This window comes from Zonotrichia albicollis, chromosome 4 (assembly GCF_047830755.1).
Source record: "Zonotrichia albicollis isolate bZonAlb1 chromosome 4, bZonAlb1.hap1, whole genome shotgun sequence".
NCBI classification, from domain to species: domain Eukaryota; kingdom Metazoa; phylum Chordata; class Aves; order Passeriformes; family Passerellidae; genus Zonotrichia; species Zonotrichia albicollis.
The window spans coordinates 57,268,044-57,280,036 of NC_133822.1; the positions used below are offsets into that span (position 1 = coordinate 57,268,044).

Consider the following 11,993-nt stretch of genomic DNA (forward strand, 5'->3'; position numbering starts at 1 on the left):
GAACATATCTCAATAAATCTTAAGTATTTTTGTTCCAATAAAAAATATTTAAGATGTTTTTAAAATTGAGGCTTGAAAAATAACTATTTGTACAAAAAAGGCAACCAAGCAGCAAAAATTTTTGTATCTTATCAATTTAGACTCAATTCTAATTTTTAACAGCAACCTGGGAATTATAATGAAACTAAAACCTGATTTTCAAGCCAAACATTTTTATGGCCTTTAGGGTATTTTCCTTATTGCTTGAAATGCAAGTCCTAAAAACCTGCTCCTGAAGGGCTGCCAAACAAAGCTATTCCACCTCATAACTGCTTGACTTTCTACTCATTACTTCTATAACTTTCAAATGCTATTTCATCTTCTCTGGATGTTGCTCACATTATTGCTCATGAATACCAAGAGACAGAAAAAATATTCTTCACCTTCAAGGGAATGTTTTCAGGACTTTTCAAGTTCTCAGTCATTCATATATGATGCTTTGCCTATTCATTTAATCACAGGATAATCTCAACCTTTAACCAAGATTACTGGATTACCGGAGATGCAGAGCTGAAATTTCAGAAATACATCAGGATCATTCTCCACAACCAGTAATGGAAAGTGAACCTGATTTGTCAAGGTTTGAAAATATAGGAATTAGACAAATCAGTGTTCTGCATGCCATTTTCCAAATCTGGATTTACTTTCAAAATTTGCATTTCCCACATGCAACAGGATAGGATGATAAGGACAGTTTAAAGCATACTTAAACAAACCTAAGGACTGCTATGGATTTTGATCTTCAAATCCTTTCCATGTTTTATTTTCTTTGTATTAGGAATGTTAAAGCAACTCGAGGTGACATTTCCTAGCTCATTAACAGAGGACACAAAGCCATTTTCAAGGAGACAGACAGGTGGTTTATATATCATTATAATATCAAACAAGGAGACAACTATTGCCTGAAGGAAGGATAATTATACTGCAAGAGAACTAAACTATATATTTAGTTCACATGTATAAGCACTGGCAGAACAAAGTCACACACCAAAGCTGGATTATCCTCATTTACCTGTTTATATTATGATTAACCATATTAGCCCTCAATTCTTTTTAATTGGTATTGGTTTGTGTACTGCATCAGCTAACTCAATCAAGTGAATTATTTTCAAATTATGTGCACTACCTGTTATGCGCTGCTGCAACACAGAAGACCTATTAATATTTTTAGAGAAACACCTCCACATCCTAATCTCTTTTTTCAGATGGTCAATCAAACGCTATAGGATAGGGATGCTGTCTGCCTGGTTTTACCATACTAGCTAAGGAAGGACAACTTAAATCAATGCACTCTTCCAAATATCTGTACCCACTGCTTTAAACTCTTCCATGGTATATTTGTATTTTTCTTCTCAACTATAGCAGCATATATAGTTTTAAATACTGCATATTGCATGTAGGATTCAAAAACATTACCTAAGTCATCACCTTCAGCATGAATCTAGAGATTTCCTATGTATTTTGTATGTCTCCAAACAATTTGCCTAGGACACTAAGTACTCTTCCATTATGTTTGCCCACAATGTTTTCTCTATATACACTCTCAATTATTTTCCGTACGTGGCAGTATGTATTTTCAATTAGTTCCAGTTAGTTTCCATACATAGTCCTAGTTAACTGGGGAGAACCATTTATTAATTCAACAAAGATCACCAGCAATTAATCTTCATATGGCCCCTCATAGCTAACATACTTTTCTAGAATAATAATGCACATACAGGAAGAAAAACTACTCCATGTTTATTCAATAAATATAACTACTCCTCATCTAGCTGTAAATGATTTGTCACTGTACGAAATATTTTTACAAAGAACTAACAACTCTTTCTCCTCTGTTGTCAACAGATCTAAAACTGTTTTACAGAGGAAGCACCTTCATCCTCTTTCAGAATATTTATCATCATTTTCCTCATACCAACTGATTCTGCCCTAATTCCAATTTGTTGTATTGAACCTCAGTGATCAGCACCATATACAGCATTTCATGAGGGTTCTTACCTGTAGCCAATAAGCTTACATGATTTTTGGCATCGGCTGGGGTCATAATTTTTTTTCACAGGCATTCTGGTGCCAGTGGTCCCTCTATGAGTAATCAAGCATACCACGTCTTTCTCCTTACTTCTGATAATTACTCGGATGACTTCCACCTTTGAATCAGAAATTACAACTAGACACCGAAAGCATAACTTGTCATTTTACATCATTGAAATATCACACTATTGTAAGATCCATCTTTACTTATTCAAGTTGTTTTACAGCTGAAAAAGACAACCATGCCATTATCTGAAAGCACAAAAGCTGATGTCAGGCTTAAAAAAATGCCTTAGAATAAAGATGTGGGTTGATTTGGCATAACATCATTACAAAATCATGACTCCTTTGGAATCCAATCTAGTCTTTGGAAGGATAGTTTGAAATGGTTTATCTGTCCCACTTTAATACATCTGGTAAAGAAAGCTGCTCCATAATCACCACTAATAGCATCTTTTCAGTATCTTAATTCAAACTTGCCTTTTCTTCAGCCTGGAGAGTAATTTTCTATAGCAAGAGGCATTTCATTGCACAAATATATCTGTGCATCTCTATTGTTCTGATCATAATGTGTGAGGTAGTGTTCCTACATGCCTCTATATAAGCACTCTCTATACGGCAGATATGCCTATCCAAAGTCTTGGAATCATAAGCAGGAATCACCAAAAAAATGCAAGAGAAAGGATGCATGGAAAACCTAATGCAAACTTTTGATTACAGTGATTGCAGTTTGGTTGACTGGTATGAATTCTTGAACAATAAACACTGGTCGAAATTCTTTGGAAGATCAGAATGTCAGATTTTGTGTTGATGTCAGATTTGGCATCCAAAATTCAGAAAGGGGATGTAAAGATGATAGATTCTGGAAAGCTAAGAAAGAAATACAGAATCAAGGTGTGGCTAGATAATGTAGGTTTCATAGCTGAAGTAATCCTGTTCAATGCTAATGAGCCAAATCATCTAACATTAAGGAATTGAGTCAATCTTTCACTTCAGACAAAATTTAAAAGAATATTTTAAAATAACAGTAAAACACCAGAAGAGTTATACATTGGGAAATAATGGAGTGAGATTAATGAGTTTAAATAAACTTCCAATTCTGAAAGGAAACAAAAACACTTGAAAGAGGATTTATTTACTGTTCCAGGAACTATAAGATTATTTTGCTGTAGTGACATACACTGGGAAGGAGAGGGAATATTATTCTTAACTGTAAGTATTACTGTTTATCTCTTTCTTCTCGTCTTAATTTTAAAAGAAAATCTTGAGAAGATTATATCATTATTTTTATGAATGTATTTCTGGGGAAATAAAGAGTGAACTATGGTAAACACATAGTGTGGATTAGAGCAAACAAATAGGTTATAAAAGCCAAAAAAACATAATTTGAGGTCTAAATATAACACTAGTTTTGAGAATCACATGAAAAAAAACATAACATGTAGTATTATTAATTACATGCTCAGTTGAGCAAAAACTGTAATTAAAGCTAAATAAAAACCCTAATACTTTCTGCAATCAAAACAGTACATGACAGTATCTGTGTGAGTTTGAGTATGCCTAAATTACTCCAACTGTTATAAAACACAGCAGAAAAGAGAACTTTTATTTCCTGATCTTTACAGGAATATTCTGGTTTATGCATTGTCAGTTCTTGCATCCTGAAGTATTATTTCTTAGTGATCCATTTCTGTACACTGCCTCAAGCAAAAAAATTACAAAAAAATTACCAAAAAATTACAAGAAAATGGCAAAAAATTGCAAAAGCACTACAAAAATTACAAAAAAAACAATTCAAAAATATCATTTTTTATTGAACAATATATTGTGAACCTGGTTCCCCAGGTGGCTCTGAATGAAAGTAATCACCAAATGTAGTCACAATTATTAAAAAGCAAGTCAGCCTAATTTGGTACGAATACTCATAATAGATCTCTCATCCACTACTGGCTGTTAAAAAATAAACTATTTTTTGGTTTTTAGTTTTTGTTTACTATAATGATAAGCAATAAATGCTTTTCTATCATGTATCTCAAAGCAAAATTCCTGTAATATGTTCTAAATATACATCAATTACTGGATGTGATTGTAGCAGAATGTTGCTGATATAGGTGCATTCATTAAACCCATTTAAATTTTTGGATTATTATAGTTGATATTCAATAAAATGCACAGTGGACATTTTTTAATATTATTATTATAAGAGCATTTCCCTTGACGTTACTATGTCCCAGACAAACCATAAATTTAGCAATAAACTAAAAGGTAAATTCACTAAATATTTAGAGGCTGCCATTAAAGACTGACAACTTAAAGTAATTTAGGTCTTCCAAGCCTAAATTTCTGTTATTCACAAATTATAGAATAGAAATTATATCTCCTAAAGTTACCGTGTTTATCATTATGCTAATTTATTACAGTGCCCTTTTTCCCCATGATAAAAAAAAAAGAAAAAAAAGAAAGAAAAAGAGAAATCAATTCCCAAGGAAAATATCATGTGCTAAGTACAGCCACTACCTGCTTCTGCCTTTATTATAGATATCTGAAAACATCTATTTCTATGGTTTAGGCATTTTTAATATTTACATTTTGAGAGCCCCAGAGGAAAAACATATGCAGATTTTGCCAGTAGCTTTGCTGGATTTTGGCTAGGCTTTTTTACTACTCAAATGTACTACAGACTTGCAGGATCTGTATGGTAGCTTTCTAGAAAATCAAGCCAAAACTGGTCTGAAATCTTTAGTTCTGGCCATCTGCTAGAAGCATCTGGTAGCTGGGTACACGCACCCACATCCAGAACGTGACTGCTCTCTTGCCAACTATGTGCCTAGGTAACTGCCAATATGTGCTTCTCCACTGCTAACATGACAACTGTCACAAGGAAGCTGAACATGTACGAATAAATCTAAATTAAACTAACATATTACTTTCCTAAGTTACAGCCATCATTTTTGTACATAATTGCTCAATAATGGCAATGATAATTAAGTCACACAGTGAAATCTGTCGAAGGCTAAGAACTACACCAAGGATACCAAGGATCTAAGTATTTTGAAAAGTTTTTGGTAACATTTTAGTCTGTTTTCTCTGACAACTAGAAAATATATGTGTAATACTCGCAATGTGATACATCTCTATATAAAAACATCAGAATTATACATGAAATATCTGATTGAGGAAGAAGAAATAAAATTAAAATCAGTTCAGGTTCTTTTTAGTTGTTTTTTCTTGATCCAAGTAAATAAAATTATGCACAGTTTAATGGGCAGGCACTGAATATATTGCAAGAGGATATGTAAAGCCATATTACAAATTAGAACATTTGTAAAGCCATATGAAAAAGCTCATGTAAATGTAGCTGATCATAATGGTTTTTTGACCCTATCTGTATTTGTAGATTAAAGTCACCCCAAATCACAAATGACAAGATAAAATACAAACGGTAAAGAAATGTGTGGCTCTCATTGAAATTCATTCTCTTGTCATATAAATACAATTTTCTAAAACCTGCACTCACCAAAAAAAATTATTTTGTGCACTTTAAATTAAGAGAAGTAAAAAAATAGGTGGTAACTGTAATTACTGAAATGATTAATTCCTTTGTGAGATCAAAGTAACTTTTCATCACCTTTTGCTGTGACATTTGTGGAAACGAGAGATGTATTCAATGGCTAGGTAGTGTATGATTAAAAGTTAAAAGCACATGAGAGACAGAACAATAGAAGGAAAATCTAAAATTAAAGACTAGAAAAGTAATGCAGGATCATGATAGTAAACTAGTAGACTACTGTTAAAGGAGAAGAATAAACCCAAGGATATTCAGAAATTGCCACACTGACTTTTTTCTCTTACCCATCTCTGTTATCAGTTGTCCCTTATCTTGCATTTCATTTTTAAGCTCCATGGAGTAAAGATCAGGGTTTTGTTTAGCAGCAAGTGAACGCAAAAGGTGATGGTCCTGATCCACTGCTTTAGCTCCAATATACAATGATGGTGCTGACACCATATTAATAATGGTAACAAAAATACAATTTCTAGTAAGCTTTTTGAATTTGATTGACAAACATCTTACTGCACACACAGGTACTCCCAAAGTTGTCTGCCATCCCATGGTCAGTGATGGTAATCCCGTTTAAAACAGGCTAGTAAACATACCAATATTTTTCTATCCTCCATTTTTTAAAACATATGTTAGTGAAATTTCATTTATATCCATTGAAAAGTTATTCTAGAATGGCATATACAATAAATTAATATATATACCTATTCCTTTGGATTTCATTTAACCTTTTGCTTTCATTACATCTACTTTGAATACTGTGTTTTCTAAGCTGTGAGATTCAATATATTGCAATATTTTTCAAAATAGTGGAATGTAATTTTTGATTGATACAGGAAGGAGAACTATAGTAAGATCTGAATTAATTGTGTGTGGTGATAATTCCTCTTATATCTGCTAAACTCCACTAAGAGACTGTAAACAAGAACAAAAGAATAGTAAGCCAGTTAGTGAGAGACAAAGGTTAAAGCTCATGTAAATGTGGCTGATCATAATGTTTTTCTGACCCTGTCTGTATTTGTAGATTAAAGTCACCTCAAATCACAAAATGTCCATTGATATTAAAAAAATTCCTTATTTATAAAATCTTGTCATTCTTGCAATGGTCCAAGATATGAGAACGTGTCCTGTTTTACAGGCATATTAAACATTTCAAGATTGTGGCTTTTCCTCAAGCAAATTTATTCCACTTAAGGAGAAAAATTAAAAGGAGTTGTAACAAGTTCACAAAATAAATAAAAATACACCTGCTGAAATAGTTATTCAGATAGTTCCAATTGCTTCTAGGGTTGAATACCAGCTTTATCATTTATTTTACATCTTGCATGTAATGCTATTCAGGGCCAGTCTGAAATTCTAAAAATCAAACATTAGAAAAAAAGAGAATTTCTAAAATTAGTCAAGGTCCCAGCAGAGCCCTATCCAAATTTTTCACAAATGTCCAGATATTTCAGGTACTCCCTTTAGAGATTTTCAACTTTAAGACATTTGACACTCTCAAGAACACCTTAGAAACACAAATTTTCTAGAACATCCTTGTTTGTCTTTCAATGCGAGGCTATATCTTAGCAACATGTAGGAATATAAAATATTAAGAGCATATTACAGTGAGCGTATTCTCTTCTGTAAAGAGAAACAGAACGAAACACCAGAGAGTGCTCCAGAGAGTGGAATGAAAGCAAGTCTGCATAGGCTAGCAGAAATGCTTTCCATTTTTACACTGCCTATATAATTTTCAGGAATCCTCTCAGATCAGCTAGTATAGCTTACTTCTATAAATATTATTTCAAGACCAATTCTGTCATGAAAGTCTATTATACCTACAATACTAACTTTTTGTGCCTTAATGAAATATGTCAAATATATAAGATGTTGCATATTTTTATTAATTGTAGTGTAATAAAAAAATCCCCAAGGAAGCATTTTTTGTTTGCTTTGACCATGAAGCAAACAAGGAAAAAAAGCTTTATAAATTCATCAGAAAGATATTACATGTTCAAACTCCAGTCTATATATATTAATAACCAACATTTAGAAAACCCAAAAAACCTCTGTGTGCCATAACTAAAACCAAGTCAGTTTTGGAATGTCTCACACCCAATTTTGGTTAGTGGCATTTCCAGATTTCTGTCCATAGAACTGCTCAAAGTGGTTATAATGACAAGAACGGAGAAGTGTTCTCTGAGTTGATGTGTTTGAAAGGTAGCTTTGTATGAACAGCTGTGTTTTCAAAATGCTTGCCGCCCCTAAATTGGTCCTTGTGAAGTGCACTGTTTGCCTTATTGCCAGCAGGGCACATTGCACTGTAACTGCTGCATTTTTAGGTTTTATCGCTGTCTCTCTAACTGCTGAAGTGGAAAAGAATGATTGCCAAAATCTGACGTGTTTCTTTTCCTTTCTGCCCACTCTGACTTGGTTCTTAGCTGTCTGTTGCTCCAGTGATGACAAATGTTGCTCAGTTTATTCATTCACTGAATGTCTTTTCCAGCTCAAATAACGGTGATACCCTCTTGTAAATCAAGTCTCCAGCTGTCAATAGTGGTAAATCAGAGAAACCTAATTAAGATATAACAATCATTGTTTCCACAAGAAATAATTAGGCTGCAAAAAGTCACACACGTCAGGGTACATTTTTCTAAAAGCAAGAGATAATACCTTAAAATGAAGAGACACACCATGTTTAGTAAGACACTAAGTAGGGGCAGCAACAGGGATTGACCTCCAGAAAAAAACAGATAATCTGTTCACAAAGATTTAAGCATAAGCATCTAGTACATAAGTTCTAGTGCACAAAACAATAACAAAAATCCTGAAGCACTAATAAGAATACCAATTTGTTAGATATAAAATATTTAGCCTTTTTATTTGCAGACATTAGGAACCAAACCATACTATTTCATCTGGATGAGGAAATACAAGTACAATCAGAGTACCCACAAAGATCTGTAAATGCAGCTGGGTAAAGAACTACATCAAAGGCTCCAAAACTGTGATGCACAGTTCTTGCTGCTTGTGTGGAGACATCCATCCTGCACCTCATCTTACTGGTGGTAATCTGCTTTGGAGCCTTACCTGTACAAGGTTCTCTACTCTGAGAAAGTCCTAAGAATAGTACAAGTTTTAAGCATTGCTTAGAACATCACATCCATAATCTTGAGAGGTCACCAAAATCCACTAACAAAGAGGTAATGCTGACATACTTGCATTATTTGAAAAAACTTCTTTTTTAAAACAAGAAAGAAAATGAATTCTTGGCACAGAAACTTCCATGTGTAAACCTCAGTTACTTTAAACACTACTCAAAGAAACAGAACAAATAACTTTCAGGTTCTCTGTGCCCTTCTTATAATAGAACCTTTAAAACTAGACATTCAAATTACTAAAATTTCACATAAAACTCTAGATGGTACAAAGCACTCAGCTTTAAAGCACCAGAACACATTAAAAAAAAACACTGAAAATCACTGCTAATAAGAGCACTTACATTCAATTTTATTCAGTATTTACTATTACTAGTACATTAATGAACAGGAATCGATGCGTTCCAGAAGTTGAAAGTAACATGAAGTTAAATTCTTTTTTTCCCAATACAAACACTTATCTCTGTAACACCACATTTTTCAAGGAAACTGAACTTCAGATACAGGTTATGCTGCTGTGCTGAGTGCAATTTACATGAGGTTACTTTGTTACAGTGAATGACTGCTCACTTTTCACTCCAAAGTGATCTGAAGGCATCTCGAGGTTGAAAATTAGTTACATACATACAGGCACACTCACACAATCACTGCAACCAGTTAAGCAGTTATACTGCTTAACTTGATTCTGGGCTTTGATCACTTCAAGTGGGACAGGAAAACTTACACCAACAATCCATTTTTTCTTAAATTCTTAGTCAAGATGTGTATTGGAGTCACATTATAATATTGCTATAAACAAAAAAAAAAAAAAAAAAAGATTTTGCCACTCCAAGCATTATATACAATTTTTGCTGTTGTAATGTATCACTTTTTTATGTACTCTGTCATGTGAAGAGTACTACTGTCATAGGATTTAGTTTCAGGCTGTCCTGCCAGCAGCAGGTGATCCTTATGGGTCCCTTCCAACTTGGCACATCCTATTCTATGATTGTATGATGTCATAAGCCACCATGGGTGGTGCCCATTCTATTAGAAACATTATTTTATACCACACCTTGAATGACAGTTAAACACAAATAATTTTTAATATAGATATGCCACTATTTAAACAAAAAAATCTTTCTCCATTGAAACAGTGTATTTTGGAATGATGGCTGCAGGCTGGAAGTGTCAAAATTATTCTACAATCTGTTATTCAAGCCACTCAACCTCAGTGAATATTTTACACAAGACAGAAGCACTTTAACCAAAGAAATAAGAATGATTTATGCTAGAACACCATATGAGCTTGAGCTGGTGACTTATTAGCTAAAGCATTCACCAGAAAGAGAAAGGACATCAGATTAAATCATAACGAAGCAGAATTTCAACCTAGATCTCAGCTCTTTTTTTTTTCTGCAGTCTTTTGCAGAAAACCTGTCTGATATATATGACATGGAAATATCCATTGATGCCCTTACTTTTGGTTTGAGAATCCCAAAGAAACTAGAATTTAAAATCGGGAGTAAAAATGCAAATACAGGAGCATGTTGGCTCAAAAGTATACGAAAATGTAGTTTATGCACTTTAAATGGTACAGCCTCTTAGGTGTCTGGGACACACATGAAAACTTCATCTTGGTCCTTATTTTATGTTTCACAGTGGCCAATAGCAAATTTCCAGGGAGGGACAGAAAATACGGTCAGCTGCATTGTTATGCTTCCCCAGATTGCTTTCACAAGTATCTCTACTGAGCAGAAGTCCCTGAGAATCACAGTGGGATCAAAAGGCTGAGATAAGACATTTGCAGTAGTAGTCTGTTGAATCTCAATTAATTTACAATTCAGGTAAGATTTTCAATGATCTCTTAATTTTTTGAAACATACATTTTGTATTTTTCATGCTAGAAATACATTTTTCATATAAAATCCAATTGAAAATACAATAGTCAGCACAAAATGTGCTTCAAGAGTATGTACGAAGAACATAACCAGAAAATTCTCCACCACATGGCCATCCTCTTTTCCCCTTACACAGGAAATGACATCTGTGCATTTGGCATAGAAGGATTTCTACTAAGATCTTTAGTAAACATGACAGTACTCCACTTAGGGGTATTGCCTTGCCTCCTGGTGGCAAAATTAAGAGCAAGTTGCAGGCATTAACTTTTCAACAAAAACCTTTATTTTTCTGCAAGCCTCAAGTTCATCTCATTTCTCGGAACAAAGGAACAGATTATATTTTTACTATTTCAGTCAGTATGTCTTTGTATTTTAGTATAAACTGGGCAGCGTGCATAAAAACATACTATTGATCCTCAAAACAGCAGAATGTTTTCTGTATGTTTATCTCACACATTGTCTGTTCACTCTATTAATAAACTTACATGTTGAAATAAAATATTAAATGTCCTTAAATGCACATAACACAAAGAACCGCCTCAAAGACTTCCCAAATGTACTTCAAATTGTCCCAGTGCTCATATTACTTTACACAGTCCAACACCTTTCCTCTACACTGTTATGGAATGCCTGGGTGGTCACTATGCCAAATCCTCCTGGGCCTGGAAAGTGCCCTGGAAAATGCTTGACACTTAACTTTTGCAATCCTGCCTATCTATACCAGCAACCCCTTCAAAGTTATTTATCAATGTCAATTAAGCATTGATCTTAAGGTTTGTAAACAATGTCAATGTGAATTTTAGCACTGAAGGCAGGGGGAGAAAGGGCATAAATGTGTATTGCACAGCAGTCTTCAGAAACAAAGCCTGGGTGAAGTGTAAAGTCTATATTCTGAAGTAAATTAAGCAGTGAATATGTACTACTTGATATAAGAAAACACAGAAGCTCTTGAATGTGTACTACTTTACATAAGAAAATACAGAAGCTTTTGTATTACATGCATTGGAACAAATTGTACACTCTACAAAAAGAAAGTACATACCAAAAATCTGGAAAGCACACAATTGATGCCACAAGTGGTATTGATGCTACAAGGTTTCAGTCCTTACTATAATTTGGGGCCTAAAGGCTGTCTACAGACTTCAGATTCTTGCAGAGCTACAGGGAAAAGAAGCAATTGCTAGTGTAATTTTTTCTTCCCTTATCACTCTGAAGACACTTTTTTGCTAATACTCCTTGCAATTGAGGTTATTAAAGTCAAAATAAGAAAGTCAGTGATTAGCCTGAATTTGCAAAGATGACAAGCTATTTATTATAGGGTACATATTTCCTTCTAAATAACAC

At 33.9% G+C, this 11,993-nt stretch overlaps 2 protein-coding genes across 5 annotated transcripts in view; one reads left to right on the forward strand and one right to left on the reverse strand.

Moving 5' to 3' along the window:
* IMMP2L (inner mitochondrial membrane peptidase subunit 2) overlaps positions 1–11,993 on the reverse strand; it is a 419,753-nt gene that overhangs the window by 233,484 nt on the left and 174,276 nt on the right. The window lies entirely within an intron of this gene.
* The window catches only part of LRRN3 (leucine rich repeat neuronal 3), a 34,483-nt gene that overhangs the window by 16,457 nt on the left and 6,033 nt on the right, over positions 1–11,993 (forward strand). Inside the window, exon 2 of one of the 2 annotated variants that reach the window (XM_026790364.2) lies at positions 10,411–10,595. The exons of the other annotated variant lie outside the window; for it this stretch is intronic. The gene's annotated coding sequence lies outside the window, so the exon portion shown is untranslated. The remainder of the gene's footprint in view (positions 1–10,410; positions 10,596–11,993) is intronic. 2 annotated transcript variants of the gene reach the window in all.